Below are 13,817 nucleotides of genomic sequence, written 5' to 3'. Positions count from 1 at the left end.
AATTTGATTTCAAAAACTATTTTTGTCCTGTTTTACATGCATTTGTGTAGTGTACATAGAGGTGATTGCACAGCAGCTTAAAATGAAGCCCTACTCTTGTCTATCGTGGGAGGGTGTGTATAGGGGCTGCGAGTGTGTGGGTATGGGGTGTGTGGGGGCATGGCTGGGGTGTATGAGGGGATGTGGGGGGTCTGCATGTATGGCAGTGCAAGGGGGATGTGGGTGCTTGTGTATGGTGGGGTGTGTGTGTGGGACTCGCCCTGTGAACATGCGCATGCAGACACTCTACCTCTGCCTGCACGCACACACACATACATGTTCATGCTGGTGTGGCCCTGTGCTCCTCGGTGCGGCAATACAGCCAGGGGCCATGTGGTGCACGGCGGGGGCAGGATGAGAGTGAAATGGCTGGGAGTGGGCGGGGCTGGGCTGCTCCGTTCTGCTGAGGACTCCCCTGGATCCTACTGCCCCTGGCTCCTGTCAGCTTTGGCAGGCAGCCAGGAACAAATAAATATTAATTTACTAATTTTTTAGGGGTCCCGCAGGCTGGATAGAATGGCCTGGCTCACCCCAGGGAAAAGTACAGCATTTTCAAGTAGCAATCCATCTCAAACAAGAAGATTGAGACCCAAACTCTAAGAGATTAGGCCTCTGGCCTTGCTGTCAAAATAAGAGAAACGTTTATGTTGTTTCCAAACCCCTTCCTTTCTTACGATTATGCTTTTACTCCTACCAGCATGATTTTAAGGCTGTTTTGGGTTACTGCAAACTTCAGCTTGGGGTGTCTGGTCCCTGCAGAGGGTGCTGCATCCTGCACAGGGTCCGAGAGTTGAAGAATCTTGGAGCTTGTTCCCAAGAGAAGTGAAAAGCATGAGGCCTGAGAGTACAAAAAGATGTCCCCGGTGACAGTAACTAATTGCTTCTGAAAATTACAGCTCAGGGGATGAGTGTATCACAGGGCGGGCAAAGTCTGGTCTGCAGACCAGATCTGGTCGGCTGTGGACTCCATTTCCCAGCTGCCCTGAATCACGGTTCTGCCCCTGCTCCAGACCAGGCTGTCACTGGGGCAAGGAGCCGGGGCAGAGCCGTGATCCCCTGCTTGCGCGCCCCTGCCCAGAGCGTGCAGGCTACAAATCACAGCTCTGCCCTAGCTCCGGAGCAAGCTGCCCCATTGCAAAATCCCAGCGGCTCTGGAGTAGCCCCCTGCCCTGCACTACCGCCTGCGCTGCCAGCATAGCTGCCTTTGGTGTTCCTGGCAACCCCTGGGATCTCCATGGAGACCAGCCCCAGCCATGTAGGCAGGGGCTGCTGGGAAATGGAGTCCAGCTGCTGGATGGATCGGCCATTTTGCCCACCCCCGGTGTTTTGCCTACTTTTCTTTGAAATTGGACCAAATGGGTGCAATTTTCTTCTAACTGGGTGTACCTACACATGCAATTAGCACATGGCAATAAACCCTAGGGCAGTTTGCAGCAGAGTTTATTGCTCCTGGGTACAGCATTTACACGTGCACTGGGGACCACAGCACATTGGGCTGTGGCAAAGCAACCCCAGCTGGCAGGGAGCTCAGGGAGCCAGCCTGCTGGCCCAGGGCTGCTCCGCCCCAGCTCAGCCTGCTGCAGAAGGGCTGGTTTGGTCATGAAGGTGCTACAGAGTGGGGCTAGCCGGCAGGCAGCCCCGGCACTGTAACGCTCGTGTGCCGCATCCATCCGTGCTCATCATCTTACAAGTGCGTTTCAATGCATGCAACTACTCTGCTTTAGCCTAGTACTTGTCCTAGACTGTACTGTTTTACAGTGGAGTTAATTAATTTACTGCACCCTAATACGGGCTCATGTATAGTGACACTTCACTGCAGAGCTAATTAGTCACCTCTGCAGTAAAGAGCACAAGTAGATGCACCCACTCTGTATCAATGTACAGCTTTAGCTACTCTAATGACGTCCCGGTGATTTCAGCTGTATAATATTGCCCGGCCTCCTAGTCTTTCCAGTAGCTTTGTTCTTTCAGGGCTTCCAGTCACCTCTTCCTTTTGGAGAAGACAGATCCAGCAGAAAGGACCTGGGAGTTTAGTAGAACTTTTGCTAGATTTCTAACTTGATGAAAAGAAGCAAAAAATTCCCTGGTCCTCCTTCCCAGTCTTTTTTCAGATTTTCCAGCTTCCCATTCAGTTCAGTAACAAGCCAGGGAGAGATTTCTCTCCAAATCCTTTAGTTTACATTAAAAATGAAGGTGATGCACTCTCTCCCTACTGACTGAGGTGACCCATATTCTTGCTCTTTTCTCTAAAGCCAGTCACTTTAAACGTGACATCTGCTGCCTATGGTTTCCCTGGTTCTTACTGTTCCCATGATTATTCATTTCCTACCTCTTTCCAAACTGTATGTACACTGTGCAGACTTCAGGACTTGCCATCTCTCTCGCACAGTCCTTCAGTCACTGTTTTTTATCATCAGTGATTTGCTGTAGTTGCTGAAAACAAGACTTGCCCCTGATGCCTCTTCCTTTCTAAATCAGAGATGGGTAAAGCCAGCTCTTAGCAAGTCAGGCATAGAAAATGAGCCTGTCCAATGAGGCAGCATGAAGAAGTCTCACTAGCAAGATTTGTGCCGTGGGCAAAACCCTGACGGGGTTTCAGTTCCACATGTCCCAGGAACTCAGTCGCTGGCTGCTGCTGATGCCCACCCCCAGTTATTGCTACCGCTGCCACCCCCTCTAAATCAGCGCCTGGGGCCGATGCCTCACTTGCCCACCCCTAATTACTCTGCTGGCAACAGGACTTCTGTTGAGAACTGCCAGTGCCCTTCTTAGAACTGCACCACACCCTAATATGACTGTTTTTAAGATGTCATATCTCCACTAGACTAGCAGAGCAGGTCATATCTGCTATGCTGGATCACTGAAGAGTATTTCTGGTATATAATATTAGCACCATTGGGGGTTTTTGGGGATGTTAAAATGTGGGATTTTCCATTTCCTGCTTGCCCCAAGTACCTAAGCAATGAGAGAACTTGCTCTGAACACCCTCAAGGAAAGCCTTGTAGAATCAGACATTCATTGTCTTTCGTCTGTCACTCACTTCAGAAGAGTCAGCCAAAAAAACCCAAAAAAACTGATGCTTTTGTTACTCGCTGTGCATCTCACCCTGTCTGGTTTTTAACTGGCATTGGGGTTTAACAAACATTGGGGTAGCTGCCTGCATTTTCTCCCTTCTGATAAGTTATGCCTCTTTTCCTTTCTCCTTTAGGTGTCAGAAGTTCTGCCTGTCTTCAAAGAGGTAGAAGTACTGAGATTCCCATGATGTAAGGGGCAAGTTCCTGGTGAGTAGTGGTATCTGTTTGGTTTTAAATGAGAAACTTGGGTTTGGTCAAACAGAATAAAAGGGATAGAAGATCAAAGCAAAAGCAAAAACATTTTATTTAAGACATTTTTATAGGGCGTAAATCTAATGCTGTGGAACCACTTGTCTGTTTTTTGGCATCTCCTTTAAGCCACAAAATAAAGTCAGCAATGTGTTACAGCACAGGCTAAAGAACAATCTTGCTTCAGACATAAACCACATGGGTGTATTTAACTGAGTAAAGGGATAACAAAATGGACAACTGGCACCATCCGAAGTTGGCTATCATTTACGAGGACCAGTGTGCCCCTGAAAGAGAAAATCAGCTTTTCATGTTGTGGAAGAGATGAGGTGCAGAATTCTTCTTTGGCAGAAAGCCTGTGTATTCTTAAGGGAGTAGCAAGGGTCCTCCGAATACAGCTGGATTTTGTTCCCCACTTGTGTCATTGGAATAAGGAACAAATCGAGTGGTAAACCTCAGACCCTGTATCTAGGTCCTCTTAGATCAAACCACATACGGAGTCAAGTGGAGCAACTGGCATGGGAAAATTGGAGGCACCCTGAAAGGACCCAGGTGCTGGTTCCAGGGGATTCATGTGCTGTTGTTCCAGAATATATGGGGATCCAAGTTTGTCATGATATAGGAAGTGCTTCTGTTCTTGCTCTCTAGTTTAAATATTAGACTTTGGAAGGTAGGGAATTAAAATTGGCTAGGTCAAGGAGTCAGACATGGGGTTTATTCTGGACTGTGTCAAAGCTAGGGTCTTTTTGCAGTTGTATGTTCAGTTAGACTGTTCTCTATCCTTACAAATTATGCTCTTGGATATTAAAATCAACAAGATACAGGGAATTCCAGCTTTTTCTTACACATGCAATGGTGTCTGCTTTTAACTAAAATTCCACAGAATTTCAGGTCCCCTTTGGCCTCAGTGGTATGAGGATTCATCTCTGTTACACCAGTGTAAATCCTTTGGCAAAGATGGGCCATAGAGAATGCAGAATGAGCCCTGAGCCAAAGTGGATCTGTGTTGGGGAAAGAAACAAGCAAGGAGAAAAATTTATCAACAGGCGTGAGACTGAAAGAAGTGGTTCCATAAAAAACCCTGCGAGGAAGGGACAAAAACTCTTCAATCAGTCATTTCATCTGTGTTTCAGTCAATTGTGAAAGTAAAAGACATCAGAAATGTTGAAGTGATGCTGGAATTATGATGGAGGTAGAGATTAATATTTGTCCTCCTTCAATATCACCTATAGTTCATGCTCACTGTTGGAATCACAAGTGTGGTTTTTTGCTAGATCACAGTGTTTAAAATGCCACCTGAGGTCTGAAATCAGGCTGTGCTTTTTCTGTCAAGTTGCCAAGGTTCAGCAATTCGAAGGAAGCCCATTCTTATGATGTATGAATCAGAACAGAATCCAGTTCCTTTTTTCTGCAGTTGTATTGACTCTGCTGTGCCAGAAAGTATAGAAATGTATCCATCCCCTCAAAGTCAGCAGATATGACTGGAATGGGGGACAGGTATATTAGAAAGGTAGCCTCTTTAGTGAGTCTCTTTCTGAACATAACCATACATTAGACCAGTTATTCTCAACCTTTTTAGACTCAGAAAATGCCAGCTTCTAAATTTCACTCATTCAAAAGGGGACAGCAGGGCAGACCCTACGATGAGAGGCTATGGGACCTGAACCTGTTCAGCCTTCACAAGAGAATGCTGGGGGGGGGACCTGGTGACTGTCTATAAACTCACTAGGGGGGACCAGAAGGGTTTGGGGGAGACCTTGTTTCCCCTGGTGCCCCCCAGGATAACAAGGAATAACGGCCACAAGTTGTTGGAGAGTAGGTTTAGATTAGACATACGTAAGAACTACTTCACAGTCAGGGCGGCTAGGATCTGGAACCAACTTCCAAGGGAAGTGGTGCTGGCTCCTACCCTGGGGGTCTTTAAGAAGAGGCTTGATGCCTACCTGGCTGGGGTCATTTGAGCCCAGTTTTCCTCCTGCCCAGGCAAGGGGTCGGACTTGAAGATCTACGAGGTCCCTTCCGACCCGACTTCTATGATTCTATGAATTCTGCTCTTGCAAAGAGCTCAGAAGAACCACAGCAGAATGTTTTGGACTCTGTGGGATTCCTATTTGAAATCTCTGAGTTTATCTTATGAATCATGTGCAAGTGTTTGCGCACCTAACAGTGCTAATATTGAGCAGCACCCATAGAAGGATCTTGTGGCACCGTAATTGAGAGTCGCTGCATTAGACAGTTGCTTCTAAAGTTTCTTATTCACTTTGCTCTAAATTGCTTTCCAAATACAAGTGATTCCCCTTTCCCCCCATCCCACTTTAAGAGGGTTGTAATGCACCTGTTCTGGAACTGCTCCGTTCCTGTACAGTAACAAGCCAGGGCACTGACTTCCCCCAATGTTCAACATGATATTCCTCTCTCCTGCGGCCCCAGTAGATAGACTCCTAACCAAGCAGACAGTATTGAATCCCTATTTTGAAAATTCTGAAGGCCACTTTGCTTATAAATTCCAGCACACTGCTAACATCTGTAAATGGTGGCAACGGGCATGAAGGGGAGCTTGGAAAGACCGCCTTGTGTTTGTGCACCTTCACTGCTCAAATCCAGGTTGGTAGCTCAAAGTGGACCAAAGTCAAGGCATGGATGTTGACTGAGGAGAGGTGTAGAATCAAATGTAGGTACTTGGGTGGCATTCAAGAAACCTGTTATCCATATGCATTATTCTTTTGTAGATTTAAAGCTTATTTGTAAACATGGGGCAGCACCAGGTTCTGCAATGCTGTTGGTGGCTTCTGTTTTTGCACCCGTTCCCTCCTTCATAAAGGCTAGTGCCCCCTGTTATTGCTTTTAGTTATGCTACTGGTGAGGGAGAACCTGGAGCTGAGTGAGTTTGGTTTCTGCACATTTACTATCCATAATTGCCAGTGTTTGAGGCTAGAAGCTCAGTCCTCCAAGGATGCGTGCTGCTTTTAAGTGCAGAGTACAGAGATTTTATGGGATTGGGGAAAAAAATAATCCTTCTCCATTACCTCCCTACTCCTTCTTCAGTTCTTTTCCTTCTCCTCATGTTAACTATTCTCTAGCCAAGGAACTTTAGATGCTTTCCCAGCCCCTTTTTTATCTTCAAGAGCCTATGGCACAGAGGTCAGTCAGAACAACTGCTTAGTAAAAATATGGAGTTCTCTTTAGGAGCTGAGCATACCACCATCACAGTGTTTAGTGCCTGTAACAGAGCCTGGGGCGCTCTGTCCCGTTGAGGGAGAAGCAGCCCAGAGAGGGAGCACTGCAGGCTTGGCAGGATGCAGCGGCTGAAGTTCGCCATGCAACTAGGTAGTCAGCAGGCACCTGAAGGCAGTCCAGGGTAGTCAGCGGACCAGGAGGGGGCAGGGCCCTGGGAAGATATAAGTCCAAGGCTCGGGCTAGCAAGCTAGTCTAGCCCTGCAAGCCACAGGGATAGGAGCTCCTGGTCCCAGGGCAGCTACCAGAGAACGCTGGAGGGGCTGCAGTGCTGCAGGTGGATCCCTGGTGGGGCTCAGAGGGTTGCGGTTTAGCACTGGCGGTTTGGGTTGGGACTGGAAGGAGCGGTATACAGAGGTCCCATTATTACCTTGCACAAAATCACCATGAGCCCTGCCAGAGGCCCAAACGAATGTTGAGCCCAGAGCAGGGCAGAGAGCGAGGCCACAGGTGCCAGGTGCCCAAAAGGGCTAGACCAGAGCTGGTGCCTCAAAGCCAGGTCCACTACAGTGGGTCCGGGCTAGGAGGCCTAGCTAAGAGGAAAGGGAAGGAGACCAAAGCCCCAATAGGCAAACAATATTACAGTAACACCCACGAGGCTTTGGGGCATGATGTGGGGGAAGAATGGAGTCACACAATTAGTCCTTAACTCTATAGGTGCCCTGCAGTGGCATGGAGAGAGGGGCTCCTCAAGGGGCCCGGGAATAGAGGGGCCCAGAAGCAGTGCTGGAGAGACCAGTAGGGTGTCGGGGAGCCCCAGTGTGGATTCAGGCAGACTGGGGCCCATACAAAGGCCCATGGGCAGTCTCCCTTTTAATCTTAATATTGCATCAAGGCGTGGCGGGAAGGCATCCTAGGGGCAGAGCGGGACATTGTTGCAGAGCCACCAGAGGGTGTCACAGCCACCCCTGGGACCTCAACATGCCTTTCCAAATGCGGAGGCCTAAATGTTGACCTGTGACATGGGAACGTGGACTGAAGTAAATCTCAGAGTAAATAAGAAGATGTGACTTTCCCATTAACCCACGTACATGATAGAGGCAGACTCATTCAGCCTCTCTTGAATATACCCCTGAAATTTTCTGTCTCTTAGATAAATAGGACGTTTTGCCCTGACTATAAGAATTCCAAACTCCTTTTTCCTGGCTACCTGACAGCTGATGATGTGCCCATGAGGCCTGATATCAGTTATATCAATGTAAATTGAGAAAAGTGCTCTCACAATCAATACAGTGAGTTTGGCCAGCTTCTTATGGGTGACCTGTTCTCAGAGTGTGCGGTTTGTTTTAAATCCATGTTGTTACTTCCAGCATCTAATTCAGAAGCATGGTAGTGATATTGCATGTGATAGGATGGACTCTTGGATTTCTGTGGATTGCATAAAGGAGATAAGAGTCCATGCTTACCATTCTGAAAAGATTTGTATTGGTTTTTAAAACCTCAATGCTGGATTATCAAGCTTGTTTCTAACCCTAGGAAAGTGCAGAAAGACCTCAATGATATTATATGAATGTCTGCACTGGATGTGCATGGTAATGACTGTGCAAAATGTAGCAGCGTGCGGGCAGTTTTCTATGCTTCCCTCTCCTTTTGTATACAATGCAAGGTTGAGCTCTAGCTGTAGGCTTTCTAAGAGATTTGTTCTCAGCCTCACCAGAAAGCCCATCTCTCTAAACAGCTAACTCAAGATAAAACTAATAGGCAGATTTTTTCCCCTGTGTTCCCTCTATCCATTGTTCATCTGTGCTAGGCTAAGACGGCATGTAGTTAAAAAGACAGCTAAGAAGAATGTTATGGGGTAGAAGAAGGTGGTCAGGAAGCAAAGGGAATCCTGTGCTTACAGGCTCTGGGCTTAAATAAAGCTGCGTGTCTTTGATCTCGAGCGGAGAGAGGTACTTAGCTGTGTTAGTCTGAAGTCAGGCAGAAGACAGGGTACATTTGCACCTTTATAGGCTAAATCAGAGACGTATAGCATGAGCTTTTGTGAGCCTGAGCTCCGGTCATCAGATAATCTTGAGACCAGATCATAGAGCAGTAGGTAAAGCTGGAACATACCTACTGGATCATGCAGTCAGCCCCTGCACAGACAGTTTGAAGAGGTTCATTCCATATTGCCATGAAATTACACTCCAGCTTGTACATGGAGAATCAGATTTTCCTAAGCACTTGGCTTTGCTCCTTCAACCGTTCTGAGGCTGAATGCCATTATTTTGTTCTGTCTAGGTGTTGTGAGCAGTACCCATTACAGTAAGTAGATCAGGGCCTGACACAAGCTTGCAGTACTTCAAGGAAGTGGAACAAAAACCACGCTCTTTTTCAAAAGTTTTTTTTTTTTTTTTTAACTGTCAGAATTTTTTTCCATTGAGCAGGATGTCACAAATTGCATCAGTCCAAGAATTGCTTGTGGTTGTCATAGTCACAGTCTGCAACACCCAAACAAAGCAGCAAGAAGTGAAACCTGGCACACCGAGTGCTGATACATTAATCACATTTCCTCTGATTAATAACTACGAAGTCATATATATTTATTTATTTTATTTATTTATTTTGTTAAAAGTGTGAAACCAAACCAGTTTGAGCAATGGCATGGCTTTAACCAAGAAAAACTAATATTTTTTTTCATTCCCCCTTCTTCCACTTCCAATTGAGTATATTACCTTGGGACTCAAATCTCTGAATTGTTAAGGACCCTTGCTGCAGCTCTGGTTGATAGGACACACAGGTGAAATTCTGGCCTCAGTGGGCACATCTACACATCCCCCCCATGGCGCAGCAGCAGCTGTTACTGCAGCATCCTAGTGGTGCATGGTTATTTATACCAGCTACATTGCTGTAGTGACTCACTATAACAAGGTAGCTCATTGCTATGATGACATAGTGTCAGTGTCACAGGTTGTGCCCACCAGTGCTGCATCACTGTAGTGATGAGCTGCTGTCATGGCTGTAGCTCTTTGCTGTGGCAACATAGTATCTCGTGTAGACATGCCCAGTGAAATGAAAGGGGGGAAAGAAATCTATAGACTAATGTCTTCCAACAGTGATTGTCCTAAGGGGTAAGTGGAATTTGCATCCAGTAGGTGCAATGGTCATCTACTGTCCTAGTGAACCGATAGTACATGATCTGCAAAGCCAAGCAGACCCAGGCTGGGGAACCACCTGGGCAAATCCTGGGTGCCACCAGTAGAAGTCAAGGGGGGAAAGGAACAGCAAACATTTGGAGACTATTTGAGAAGAAACTGACTGAGTAAAAAGATTTCTCTTGGATATGCTGTCATTGCTGAGCCTGATGCGTGGTAATAAAAGAAAAAAGGTAATAACGTGCAAAGGTCTGTGATTGTAGCAGTAGGTAAGGGCTGATCCTTCTGGATCGTGGCATGTGTGAGAGAGGTCACCAAGACCATCAATACATACACCTAGGTAGGAGTATGGAGGCTGCCCAGATCTTCCCTCCCCCTTTAGGGGCATTGAGACAGAACCCAAAGGCCAGACAGAATCAAGATCAGTGCCTCGAGGGCTGTAGTCATATGCGTGTACAGGAATCAAACCGGGTCTCTTGCATGGCGGACAAGGATGCCACCACTGAACCACAACAGCAGGTAGATCTGTGATTATGGCATTGGTGAGAGGCCTGTGTCTGCATCTCTTGCTCTCGGCAACGCAACAAACCCCAGAACAGCTTCACGACTCACCATTTTTCTCAAAGTGTTTCCTCCTCCTACCCCTCTGAAATCAAGACTTTTGTCCCCAGTTTTATCCCAACACAGAGCCTCCCAACTGAATGACATTCAGTCCTGAGCTGGGGATAAATATTCCCCATGTAAGCTATACTTTTAAAATATGACAGCTTTGGATCCTACAGAGGTAGAGAATAAAAGCTTTCTACTACTGGAAAGGTGAGAAATAAATGTTCAATAAAGCCCACAACTTGTTTCTAGTTGTTCATCAGCCTAGGATGAACTTAAAAGTTGTAATATAAAAGGAGCTTTTCTGGGCTTGCTGTGGAAGTGTTTGCCCTTGGCAAACTTGATTTTTCTCACTCTCCAAGCCCTGTACGTTTGGTTTTGTTAGCCAAGGCACCTGTTATAAGGAATAGGCCCAGTAATTATATATTTTTATTTTACTGAGATAAATTTTTCTGGCCATGAAGCTGGTACAAAAAACCGGCTGTGGGGACTGACCTAAAGGTTCTGTTAGTACTCATTTGAGATGGGCTGCATAATTCACTCATGTCTTAGTGATTTCCAGGCATCAGAGCAGCTATTTCAAACTCAAGCCAGCAAAACTTTTATATCCCACAACTCCATCACTTAGGGCCTGTTTAAAATGCATGCCAGTAGGCACAATCCAAAGCATTTTGGCAGAAGATCTCACAAGTACTCAGGCGCCTAACTTAGACCCAGATCCTCAAAGATGCCTTTTCATCCAAAGTGAGGACAGATGCTATGTGCAACAGGCATTTACCATAACAAAGAGACTGAAGTCCAATACTCAAGTGACCACAGATGATGGCTATGCTCAGGGACTATTGATTCAGCAACTACTGTGTCCATATCGTTACTGCAAGGCCTTGTAGGGGGTGCTCATTAAATAATAGCTAGTGGTTGATTAATATGCTGTGAGTCAGAAGCACCAGGGTATTTGAGCTTTCTGTAGTTGCTATGGTAACATTATTTCAACAAATAGCTTTTTAATATTTAATGAAAACTCTGCTTTTGGCAAGCCTGAGTAAGAATTATTAGAATTTCTACTACAAAGGGTTAGTAATGAAGAATATTTCAGAGCCACTTTTTCTTTCTTTTTTTTCTTTTTCCTTGGCATGAAATTGTCAGCTCCCTTAAAAAAAAAAAAATCACTGCAAATCATTAGTTGTGAGAAAATGTAAGCCTGTTCCCACGACACAAAGCAAATGTAATGCAAATCTGCAGTTACACTCCACAATTGAAGGTTGTCACTTTTATAATATATAATGTCAAGCCTGCTATGTAAGGAGGTAGTGGTATGATAGCCTTTATTAAACTCTTCTTTATAGCTGGGATTCCTCATTTTACCTTCATCTGCCTGATGAGATCATTCAGATTTTTGTCTATTCCATGTTCCTTGTGTGTCAGGTTGGATATTTCCCCCTACTCCTTATCAGCCTGTGGAAGGGGCTGATGCGGTGTCTAGACTGGACTACAGAATTAATTGTAATTTATTTTTTTAAGTGAGCATTTTGTGTTCACCAAGAAACCAAATATCCTAGAGGAGAGACTGATAACAGTGAACCAAGTCTTTCAAAAACATTCTAAAATTTTTTTGAAACGCCATTAAATATATACATCAAGGGCCAGCAACATTTTTAGGCAGAGTGCCAAAAACACCCACAATCTCCACTTGTAAGCTGCTGACTTACCGGGCCGGACAGCAGGGAAGCCTCAAGGGGCCTGATGCTTGTTGTGGCAGTGTAGCCCTGGCACCTTCCCTGCTATCCACCCCAAGGTGTGCATACCAAGCAAAAGGCCTTCGTGTGCCATTTTCTGCAGGTTGCCAAGCCCTGCTATAGATCATTTCATCTTTACAGCACCTACATCTCCGTAAATGTTGATATTTTGTATAAGAACCCTCCTGAGAAGAACTGTGAGAGCCTCAGGTTTCATTATTTTTTATGGCCAAGTACAGACATTACATTAGTATAAGTGATCAGGAACCAGTCTATACCTGTAACAGAACAGAAGTTCAGCTCACAGACTGGTTTAAAAACAGCAGACCCCAGTCTAAGATTTGCCCCCTCCACCAAATGGTGAATGTGCGTTCTGTTTGTTACTAATAGAAACAACACCGCTTACAGAAAACCGTGCAACTTAAATTGATTCTACCTCAGGGTTTTTGAATGTCTGTACCTAGCCTGTGGGTATACATGAAATACTTGGCCATCTACTACTTAAGTGTTTTTCAGTCCAACTTAGAGGTGCCTAGAGTTTACCAAAATCCCTGAACCATTAAGGTTTCCACACAGCCCGACTAATGCCTGAGTGATCTAAAATATACTGAAACACAATCCCCATGGTCACGCTTGCTGATTTTGAGCCCCCTCAGGCTGAGGAGTGCCAAGAACCTAGATTTTTTATTTCCTAGGCATGTGCTTTAACCACTGGGCTTTTGTGCAGCTGGTGGGGAGAGTGGTGGTAGCATGACCATGGTTTGCACTTTGTACTGAATTCAGTGCACTCTGTGCCAGTTAGACATCCAGGTAGGTAGGTGCCTCCCTTCTGGACAGTCTGGATGGCAGCATAATGGAGGCATTTCTGTTACGGCCACGAGTCAGGCCTGTAAGCCCCACAAGCTGGAGTTCTGATATAACCTCATGCTGCTCATTTCCTCTTGGTTTGCTCTACCTCAGTGTGGAGCCTGCGCCTCGCTCCGCCTGGCCTATCAGGGTGTTGCCCCTCCCCTCAACTCGCCTGCCACGACTTGGATGTAATCAATTACCTTCAGAGGGGTCTACAGTGGAGATCTTTATCCTGGGTGGGGCCTCCCGATAGACGGTGTTACTCACAGTTATCGGACGCGGTGATCTACAGGGCTCCGCCTCCCCTACACCCCGTCCGCACGCCAGCCACTGGGCGATGCGTTCCAGATGTTGCCAGGCCCAGTATGATGGCCTCTGACCGGTTCCCGGTTGTCCTCCCTCCTGCTGGGAGGGATTTCTCCTTTCTCCTCTTACAGATAATACTCCTCCGAATCAGGGGGAGCTGGTGTGTGCTCCCCCTGGTTCCAGCCCCCTCCTGGGGCCCCCACTGTCTCCCCTTTCCTACCGTCAGCAGAGCGCTCCCCTGCCTCCTGAGCGTCGGCCGCTTCAGGATGCAGAGAGAGTGCCTCGGCTTGCACTCTCTGACTGCCTTTCGCTTTGCTGTTTGCGAAAGGCTTCCAGCTCTAGTCTAAACTGCCCTCTTGAGACCCGCAGGCGGGGTCCTCTCCGCTCCGTGCAAGAGCCCGCAGCACGGGCAGCACACCCGTACTCTCTCTCCCTGGCTCTCTCTCCTTCCCTGTCCTGCCGGCGTTCTTAAACCTTTCCGCAGCGGCCGCTCCGGCCGCTGGGATTGGCTCAGCTGTTCGCCGCGCGGGGAACAGCTGTTGCCAGACCCGGCGTAATGGCGGCTCACGCGGCTACAGCCGCGGATGCGGCTCTTCCTCCCGCTGCTCCTCAGCTGGTACGTATGCCCTTCTGGGGGCTTGCTCTCG

At 46.8% G+C, this 13,817-nt stretch overlaps 1 protein-coding gene across 3 annotated transcripts in view; it reads left to right on the top strand.

Annotated features, from left to right (window-relative positions):
* Positions 1-13,817, top strand: part of ZHX2 (zinc fingers and homeoboxes 2) — a 127,644-nt gene that overhangs the window by 52,949 nt on the left and 60,878 nt on the right. For all 3 annotated transcript variants that reach the window (XM_059723790.1, XM_006269846.4, XM_059723791.1), the window contains exon 2: positions 3,248-3,320. The gene's annotated coding sequence lies outside the window, so the exon portion shown is untranslated. The remainder of the gene's footprint in view (positions 1-3,247; positions 3,321-13,817) is intronic.

This window comes from Alligator mississippiensis, chromosome 3, assembly GCF_030867095.1.
Source record: "Alligator mississippiensis isolate rAllMis1 chromosome 3, rAllMis1, whole genome shotgun sequence".
NCBI lineage: Eukaryota > Metazoa > Chordata > Crocodylia > Alligatoridae > Alligator > Alligator mississippiensis.
The sequence above is the reverse complement of the archived record's forward strand: the minus strand, read 5'-3'. Positions and strand labels throughout refer to the sequence as shown.